Genomic DNA, 9,366 nt, shown 5'->3' with positions numbered 1-9,366 from the left:
TCCTGATATCTTTGGTGCCTTGCCTCATTTGTCCCTACAACACTAGTTCAGATCTGGAGGTGCTCTCACTGGTCCTAACCCTGCAGTTCTGGAACTGGGCCTGTGCAGGCTGCCAGGGGCTAGAGTAGGGATCTGCCTTTGCCTGTCCAGGGGTGTTAGTCTGCCTGCCTCTTCCAGCCTTGCTCAGTAGAGAGGTGCTGCCCAATGCCCCACAAGGGGCTCAAGTTCAAGAGCAGTGAGTGTCATGGCCGGAGTTTGGACTTGAGAGTCCTCAGGAGGCCTCATGGACCTGGGCCCCCTGAAGTAGTTGTCATATCTCCTCCTGTCACACAGCCTGACTTGCTGCTTCTCAGAGGGTCCACATGGCTCTTCCTTCTGCATATGCCCTCCCACAGGTACTTACTGTGGAGTCTTCTCTGCAGAGAGTGACTGTTGTCACCATATAGGAGGCAGAACTTCATGAGAGTAGAACTTAATGCAACCTGGACGGAGCACCACAGAGCATGGCAGTCAGAGAGCTGAGTGGACCTGGGTTCTGCCACCTGCTACCTTTGGGGCTTTCAGACAAGTCATTTAACCTTTCCCAGCTTCAGTTGTCTTGTGCAAAGTGAGCATCATATCTGATTTGCTTACTTTCCAAGATGGAGAGAGTCAATGAATCTGAGAGCAATCTAAGACTGAGCAGAGCCCACCATGGCAAGAGCTCATTTCTGTGGATCAGGATCCTCTGGCATTTCGAGATCTGGGCTGAAAAGTTCTTCAGGCCCCTCTCATGTCTAAACCATATTAATTTAACCAATCTCCCATTCAGATTACTTTCAGGTTTTTTTTTACCATAGTAAACAGTGCTTCTAAGTCTTCACATAAAGGAGTTTGTGTGTGTGTGTGTGTGTGTGTGTGTGTGTGTGTGTGTGATGTGAAGATTATTGGTTCTGTTAAGTCAGTGCATGGCTTTTATTGTTTGTTTAGGACAAATCCCTAGGAGTAAAATTAATTGAAAGAAAAGTATGCACATTTGTGGGCCTTTATGTGTGTGTGTGTTTGTGTGATGCTGGGATCAAACCTGGGGCCTCTGGCATGCTAGGTAAGCACTTGGTATGCACATTTCTAAGGCTAATAAATATAGCCAAATGTTCTGGGCACTCATTTCTACCAGTTTCTATGCTGTTTGATATCTGTCCATCCATCTCTCTCTCCTTTTTTCCTCCCAGTACTGGGCATTTTCTCATACCTTCCAGATTATATAACTAAAATCATGACCCATTGTTTGAATTTGCATTTCTTGAGTTATTAGTGAGTTGAAGGTTTTCACATGTATTGGCTATTTGTATGCCTATTTTTAATTTTCTGCTCTTGTCCTGTATCATTTTTCCTATCAGTGTACTTTTTGAGTTATGAGAGCTGCTAGTGCAGGTGGTACTGAGTAGAGCTGGTGTACTATCATTAGAGGGGCCTTGTCCTAGGCACTAGCCTTGCACTCCCGAAGGGTGGGTATAAGCTGGCACAAGCTGATCCTGTACTTGCTGGCCAGTCTTCTGGGGACAGCTGGGCACACTGTCTTATATTATCATGTCTCCTCTGATCCCCAAAATATCATCGCTAGCTGATCTCATTGGCCACCATGGTGCTGCAGGGGCACACTCATTTCTGAGATGAGACATGGGGTGAGATAGAGCCCAGACCAGCCTCCCTATTGAGTGGCTGGGGACTTGCCTTCCATGGGCCAGTTGAGAACTGCCTGGACATGGTTTGACTTACCTTTGTGTCAGTTACACCCTCTTAAGGATCTGGTTTGCTGTACTGTACATGTATGTGTTCAAATAGGTTCAGGGACTTGATCTGGAAAGTGGCATCCAGAGGAGACTTGTCAGGAACACAAGTAACATGTCAGTCTGGGGACATGGTGGCATCAGTGTACCCAGAAGGCTGCCCACTTCTTGTGGGTGAGATCTGGAGTGATAAAGCATTCTGACAGCCTTCCTAGGGAACCACACCTGGGCAGGGGGTCAAGCCCTTTCCTAGAACCAAGGGCACTTCAGATATAGGGCAGAGTCCTCCCAAATTTATGGAAGGGAAGAGTAATGACAGCAGAACTGCTGGGTGATTGGGTTTGTCCAGTTAGCTGTTTCCATGTCAAATCCATGTCTACTGGCTCCCCAGTTCCTCTTGGCAAATTTTAGTTGTACATGAACCTGGGAGCCCAAGGAGGTGCTTTCTCCTTTGCAGCTCACCACCCCACCCCACCCCTGCCAGCCTCTTCCCAGCACACACCAGGGCCCTTCTCTGCAGCTGCCCCTGAACACTGTCTACTGTTCAGAGGTTACATTCTAGAACATTTCTTTTTTAAAAAAAATATTTATTCTTAAGTTTTAGGTAGACACAATATCTTTATTTTACATTTATGTGGTGCTGAGGATCGAACCGAGTGCCTTGCGCATGCTAGGTGAGCACTCTACCACTGAGCCACAACCCCAGCCCTCATTCTAGAACATAGTGTTTATTTAATGTTCCCCACATATATGTGCATATATGTGCCAGATGGGATCCAAATAAATGTATTGCAAGTGCAAATAACAGTTCATCAATCCCTGTCACAACCTCTAAGAAAGGCTCTCTTACACTCTCATCATGCATAAAAAGACACTGAGCCACAGGCTCCTCTGACATACTCCAGGTCATAAAGCTCAGCACAGGGTCTGAAACCCACAGAACCCACAGCCTGACCCTAGCATCCATAGTTGGGCTACTGTCTGTTGTTGGTGGAGGAAGACTTGTGGCTTTTCTTAGGAACTGCAGATCATGGATCCCAGACCAAGGTATAGATACAGGTGTCCCAGCCACCCCTCTGTAGTATAGGAGGCCCTGGTTGTCCAGGTCTAGAGCTCATGAAAACACTGGGGAGTGTGCCTTGTGCTTTAGGGAAAGAAGCTCTATTGTTCTTGCACACCTTAGGTTCCTGCTGCAAGACTTCAAGGGAGGGTCTCTGTTTGGTGGCTGTTCTCTGAAGTCCAGTCCCACCCTCTTGTCCATTCATTTGCTTATTTGCTTGCTCCTCTATTAAGCATCTGCTTCACGCCAGGCACAGGGCCCTTGCTGAGATACAAAGACAACCAGGGTTGACACCATCCCTGTATCCTGGTTACCACCTGGGTTTGACTCTTCTTTGGATATCCCATCCTTTTTCCTGTAACTTGCATATGGGTCTGAAGGTATTCCCACAAGCAAGCCCCAAGGTTTTTAACATTTGAAATAGGCTTTAATGGTGTTCATTATTCATAGCCTCCTGGTGTGGGAGAACCACTGTTGCAGATGTAAGGATATCAGCTGTTATGGATTTGAGCCAAGTCATCTTCTTTTTGGTCTGTAGAAATTGCTTTAGTTAGTCTCTCTGGAATCCAAATCGGCTGCTGTTCTCCCTGTGGAAACACACAAACAGACCTCCGACTCCAGACAATCACTGGGTCAGGACCTTTCCATGTCCTGTTAGAATATCCTTCAAAAGTTACCTTAGGCTTATGTATATTTTTTGGACACATATGCCTTTCCGCAGCACTAAGCCCTGATGAATCCAAATTTTAAAAGTTTAGAGTAAAAAGGGTTATTTTAAGTTTATCTTTAGGGAATATATACCCCTTCCCAATTCCCTCTTTTTCTTTAAAAAATACATTTTAATAGTTTGATGAGCTCTTTCAACTATGCCTTGTCCCTGTGGATTGTATGGGATTCCTGTTATATGAGTAATGCCAAATGATGAGCAAAATTGCTTAAAAGAGGTAGAACTATAGCCAGGACCATTATCTGTTTTTAACTGTTTTGGAATGCACACAGTGGCAAAATTTTGTAAGCAATGAGCTATAATATCTTTAGTTTTTTCCTCCAGCATAAAGGGAGCCCATCAAAAATCCAGAAGAAGTATCAACTGTAACATGCAAATATTTTAATTTTCAAATTCTGGCAAGTGTGTGACGTCCATCTGCCAAATATGGTTAGGTATCAGTCCTCTAGGATTGACTCCAAGATTAACTTGAGGTAAAAAGGTCACACAATTTTGACATTGTTTTATTATTTATCTAGCTTGTTCCTTAGTTATTTTAAAATGCTTTTACAAAGTATTAGCATTGACATGGAACCTTTTATGAAAATTTGTAGCTTCTTCTATTGTAGAAAAAAAATATGTATGTCATGTGTAGTTTTATCTGCTAAATCATTGCCCAAACTAAGGGCTCCAGGCAATCCTGTATGTGCCCTGATATGTCCTATAAAGAATGGATCTTTTATGTCCCAGATTAGGCTTTGTATAGTGGAAAACAAAGAGAAAACAGTAGAGGAAGGGAAATCCTACCAGCATCTTCAAGGGATACTATAGCATTAACTATATACTGACTATCAGAAAATAAATTAAACACAGAATCTTTAAACATCACAAAAGCTTGTAATACTGCATTAAGCTCTACATTTTGAGTTGATTGTTTGGGTACTAAAAATGTAAAAGATTGATCAGGGGTAACTACTGCTGCTGTACCATTATTTGACCCATCAGTGAATATATTTGGAGCATTCATGATAGGTGTTTTTCTTGTCATTTTTGGAAAAACTACAGGATAAAAAGACCAAAAAGACAACAAAGGGTTAGATGGTAAGTGGTTATCAAATGAACCATTAGATTTACACATGATTATTGCCCAAGTATTTAACTCATTAGCTAACTCATCAATTTGATCCATAGTATATGGAGTAATAATTTTTGGGGAGAAATTCCAAACATTCCCTTTGCTGCTTTTATTCCTTTGAGTATCAATTGTCCTACAGCCTCAGGATACCTAGTAAGAATAATGTTAGGAGAATAAGAGAAATATATCTACAATAATGGACCTTCTTGCCAAAATACTCCCATAGGAATATTTTTTTGATAGTACAATAAATAATAAAGGCAAACATATCAATTCTATCCAAATGCATATTTTCCATATATATTTCAATGATTTTTAATGCCTTTCTTGCTTCAGGCATTAACATGCGGGGTGAATTTGGATCTGATGGACCTTTTAGGATATCAAATAAAGGTCCCAACTCTCCTGTTGGCATGTCCAGATAAGGCCTTATCCAATTTATGTCTCCTAATAACTTTTGAAAGTCATTAAGTGATTTGAGTTGATCTACTCGCATTTGAATTTTTGGTGGATGGACCATGGTTGAGGATAATAGAACTCCTAAATAATTAATTGGAAAATTTAATTGTACTTTATCTATTGCTATCTCTAGATTAAAATTTTTTAATAAATTTGTAAGTGTGGCATAACATTCTAACAATGTGTTTTTATCTTTATGTGCTAAAAATACATCATCCATATAGTGAAATATTTGTAGTTCAGGATTTTGATTTCTAAGTGGCTGGATTGATTTGTTAACATAAATTTGACACATAGTTGGGCTGTTAGCCATCCCTTGAGGGAGTACTTTCCATTCATATCTCTGATCAGGACCTTCATGATTCAATGCAGGGACAGTAAATGCAAAACGTGGACTATCCTCAGGATGAAATTGAATTGAAAAAGAAAAAAAAAATCTTTAATATCTATAGCTAAAACATACCAGGTTTTTGGCAAAGCAGACAATTGGGGAATCCCCAATTGAGCAGGTCCCATAATAACCATCTCATTATTAATGGCTCTTAAATCTTGCAATAATCTCTATTTACCAGATTTCTTTTTAATGACAAAAATGGGAGTATTATGGGGAGATATGGAAGGTTGCATATGTCCCTCTGATAATTGTTGCTTGACCAGGTCATGGGCTGCTTGTATCTTTTCTTTAGTCAGGGGCCACTGAGGAACCCAAACTGGTCTTTCTGATTTCCAAGTAATTTTTATTGTCTCAGTGACCCCTCCTGAAAACCCAATCCATGTCTATCTATTTCTTGATCTATTTGTATTGGCACCACTATACTTTGTCCTTTTTCTCCTAATCTTTTTCCTTTCCTAAAACCTTGTCTAGCCCTAATAGTGGGCACATTTGGATTGATGTTATTTGTTAATGTCAAACCTAATTGATCTAGGACATCTCGTCCCCATAAATTTATAGGAAGATGATCCAATACATATGGCTGTATAGTTCCTTCACATCCTTCAGGATCCTTCCAATCTCATACCATTGCACTTCTGTGGGGATTAGTCACCACTCCTAGGCTTCAAAGCGTTTGAGTGGCTTGTTGTAACGGCCAATGTTTTGGCCATTCTTGACAAGAGATGATGCTAAGGTTTGCACCTGTATCCAGTAGCCCATTAAATTCATGTCCTTGAATATTTAGTTTTAGCATTGGGCGAGAATCTAAATTTAAAGACAGCATAGCCCAATCTACACCTGTGGTGCCTAATCCCCTGGAACCTCTTTCTATAGTACTACTGGAAAATTTATCATGCAGGCTGGGTATTATTAATAACTGTGCTATTCTATCTCCTTGTGAAATTACTGATATACCTCTTGGAGAACTATCTATAATTTTTATTTCATAATCGGGATCAATTACCACAGGACTTATCATAAGTCCTTTTAGAGTAGAAGAACTGTGTCCTAACAATAAGCCTACTGTTCCTTGGGGGAAGAGGTCCTTTTACTCCTGTGGGAATGATTTGAACTCCCATCTCTGGAGTTAGTACTGCTCTGGCAGAGGCACAGATGTCCAACCCTGTGCTCCCTCTGGTTTGTCTGATGAGAGATCTGATGGATAATGTGTCCTGGGCACTACCCTGATGGTGTTGCTGGGTTCCTCCATGGTGTTGCTAAGTTCCTCCAGTGCCCCGTATATTTGTGGTCATGGGCCCTGGAGCATTAGGCCCCCCTGTCCATTTTTTGGCAATGGAGACCGATGCCTTTCTCCATGATATCGTGGGTAACCACCTGGTCCTTGTCTGTTTTTTGATACTGGAGTACCCTCTATGGTGGTTTGAGAATGGCATTCATTAGCCCAATCTCTCCCTCTATGGCATCGTAGGCAAATATCCGGTATTCTACCCCTTTGATACCTAGTTTTGTTAAACCCTCCTCCTATGGGGCAATTCCTTTTAAAATGTCCTCTTTGTTCACAATTGTAGCATGTTTTTGGCCTGGCATCGAAAGCCTGTTGTACTGCAGCTGCCAAGACTTGTCCTTGTTCATTAATGTCTCTACATAATTTAATATAAGTGTTTAAATCTTCATATTTCCATGGCCTAATGGCCTCCTTGCACCATCAATTTGCTTGTTCATAAGCCAGTTGTTTTATTAATGGCATTGCTTGTTCTGTATCCCCCAAAACTCTGGTAGCTGTTTGAATAAGCCTATCTACAAATTCAGTGTAAGGTTCATTAGCTGCCTATATTACCTTAGATAATTGACCTTGTAAATCTCCATGTCCTTGTAAAGTCTTCCATGCCCTAACTGCATCTGCAGCAATTTGTGAGTATATAGCAGGATCATATCTAATTTGTTGCTGCTAATCCTCATAAGGTCCTTTTCCTGACAACATATCTAGATTTCTCTGAGGATAACTGGCTGCTGCATTTTGCCTAGCCATCTCTGTGCAAAATTCCTCTTTGGCAACCTTCCATAACAAATATTGCCCTCCATTTAACACAGCTTTACACATGCTAGTCCAATCTGCTGGCATCATGTCCTAGTTGGTAATGGATTTGACCATGCTTACAGTGAAGGGTGCTTGGGGACCATAGGTTGTTACACCCTCCTTTAACTGCTTCACTTTTTTGAAATCTAAAGCTTGGTTAATTTGCTGCCCTTCTTCCTTCTCAAGTACAGGGCATGCTAGTCTTTGAGGTCCTGTCTCAGGATCCCATTTATCAACTAGAGGGATTGGGGGCCCCCCAGCTTATGTTGTCTCTATAGGTGGAGCTGTTGGTTGGACACTTACTCCCTCTGGTGATAGAAAGGTGTTAGTAGCAGCCTCCTGTTGTAACTTTTTCCCTGATAGTCCTTCCTCCTTTAAATTTTCTTCCTCTGTCTGACTAGCTCGAGAGACCTTCTCTTTTGCTTGATCTTACATGTTTTCTACTATAGTCTGAACCTCTAACAATTTACTTAACACTCTTTCAGTTTGTTTTTTACTAATTTCTGATCCCATATTTCTACAATAAAGATAACACAAAACAAAACTGAAACAGAATGAAACCAAAACGGAACAAAAATGCATTGTATCAATTTTCCTATTTTCTTGAAATGTTTATTCGTGGTCTATTTCTATCTCTATCTCAGGGGCAAACAACTTCAAACCTTGAGCCAACTATTTTCCCCAGTTTGCCTGAGAAAGTTCTAGGGACAGGCAGCTTGAAACAAAAACAAAAGAAATCAAAACAAGAACACATTGTTTTTTGAAATGGTCACCCATTCTCTCACTCTTCCTCAGGGGCGAGCAATTTTACTTACCCCCAAGCTTCAGGCATCCCCCTCACAGGCCACCAAATGCCACAGTCTGGCTGGGCACAAATCACCGAGCCGACACAAAGCACTTGTATGTTCAAACAGGAAACTTTATTGCCTGAACTCCAACAGCACTCCACACACACTCCCCGGGAACTCTCCCGAACGCCACCCACACGGCCCCTCTCTGGCACACCACACCAACCGGAACTCCCTCCACCAGGCTGCATGCACACTCACTCTTGGAACCCCATGAGAACTCATTGGGAACTCCAAAGTAGCGGGCACCCGAGACAGCAAGAGCTGCCCTATTACCAGACAGTAAAGGTCTAGTATACAATTGAATACACAGCCTATTTCAATCCAGCATCATCCAGTCACAACAATTATAATTATATTATATAATATATATATATATATATATATATATATATATATATATATATATATATATATATATATATATAATATATAATATAATATATAATTATATTATATATTAACTTAATATCATCATCTTAATGGCTCGCCTCTCAACCATTACTTCTGGCAAAATTCCAGGGGCCATTCTGACTTGTCTGTGGCTCTCAGCAGAACTCTGATAACCAGTTCTTATCCCATGGCCAGTTTATCAGCTTCTGATACCAGAAGAGCTATGGCTGCAAGGGCCCCAAAAAAGGTGGCCAGCCCTGGGCTATAGAGTCCAGCTGTTTGGAAAAATAGGCCACTGGACGGTGCCATGTCCCCAGCACCTGAGTCAAAACTCCCACAGTTACTCCAGACAGATCATAGACATAGAGAAAGAAAGGCTTTGTGAGGTCAGGGGGCCCTAATCCAGGTGCACTGGTGAGTGCTTGTTTAATGTCCTCAAAGGCCTTTTGCTTAGTTGACCCCCATTTTCCCCCCTTTTGTGGCTTCATAGAGGGCTTTTGTCATAACTAATAGTTGGGGATCAAT

Source organism: Marmota flaviventris, chromosome 3, assembly GCF_047511675.1.
Source record: "Marmota flaviventris isolate mMarFla1 chromosome 3, mMarFla1.hap1, whole genome shotgun sequence".
Classification (NCBI taxonomy): Eukaryota; Metazoa; Chordata; class Mammalia; order Rodentia; family Sciuridae; genus Marmota; species Marmota flaviventris.
The sequence above is the reverse complement of the archived record's forward strand: the minus strand, read 5'-3'. Positions refer to the sequence as shown.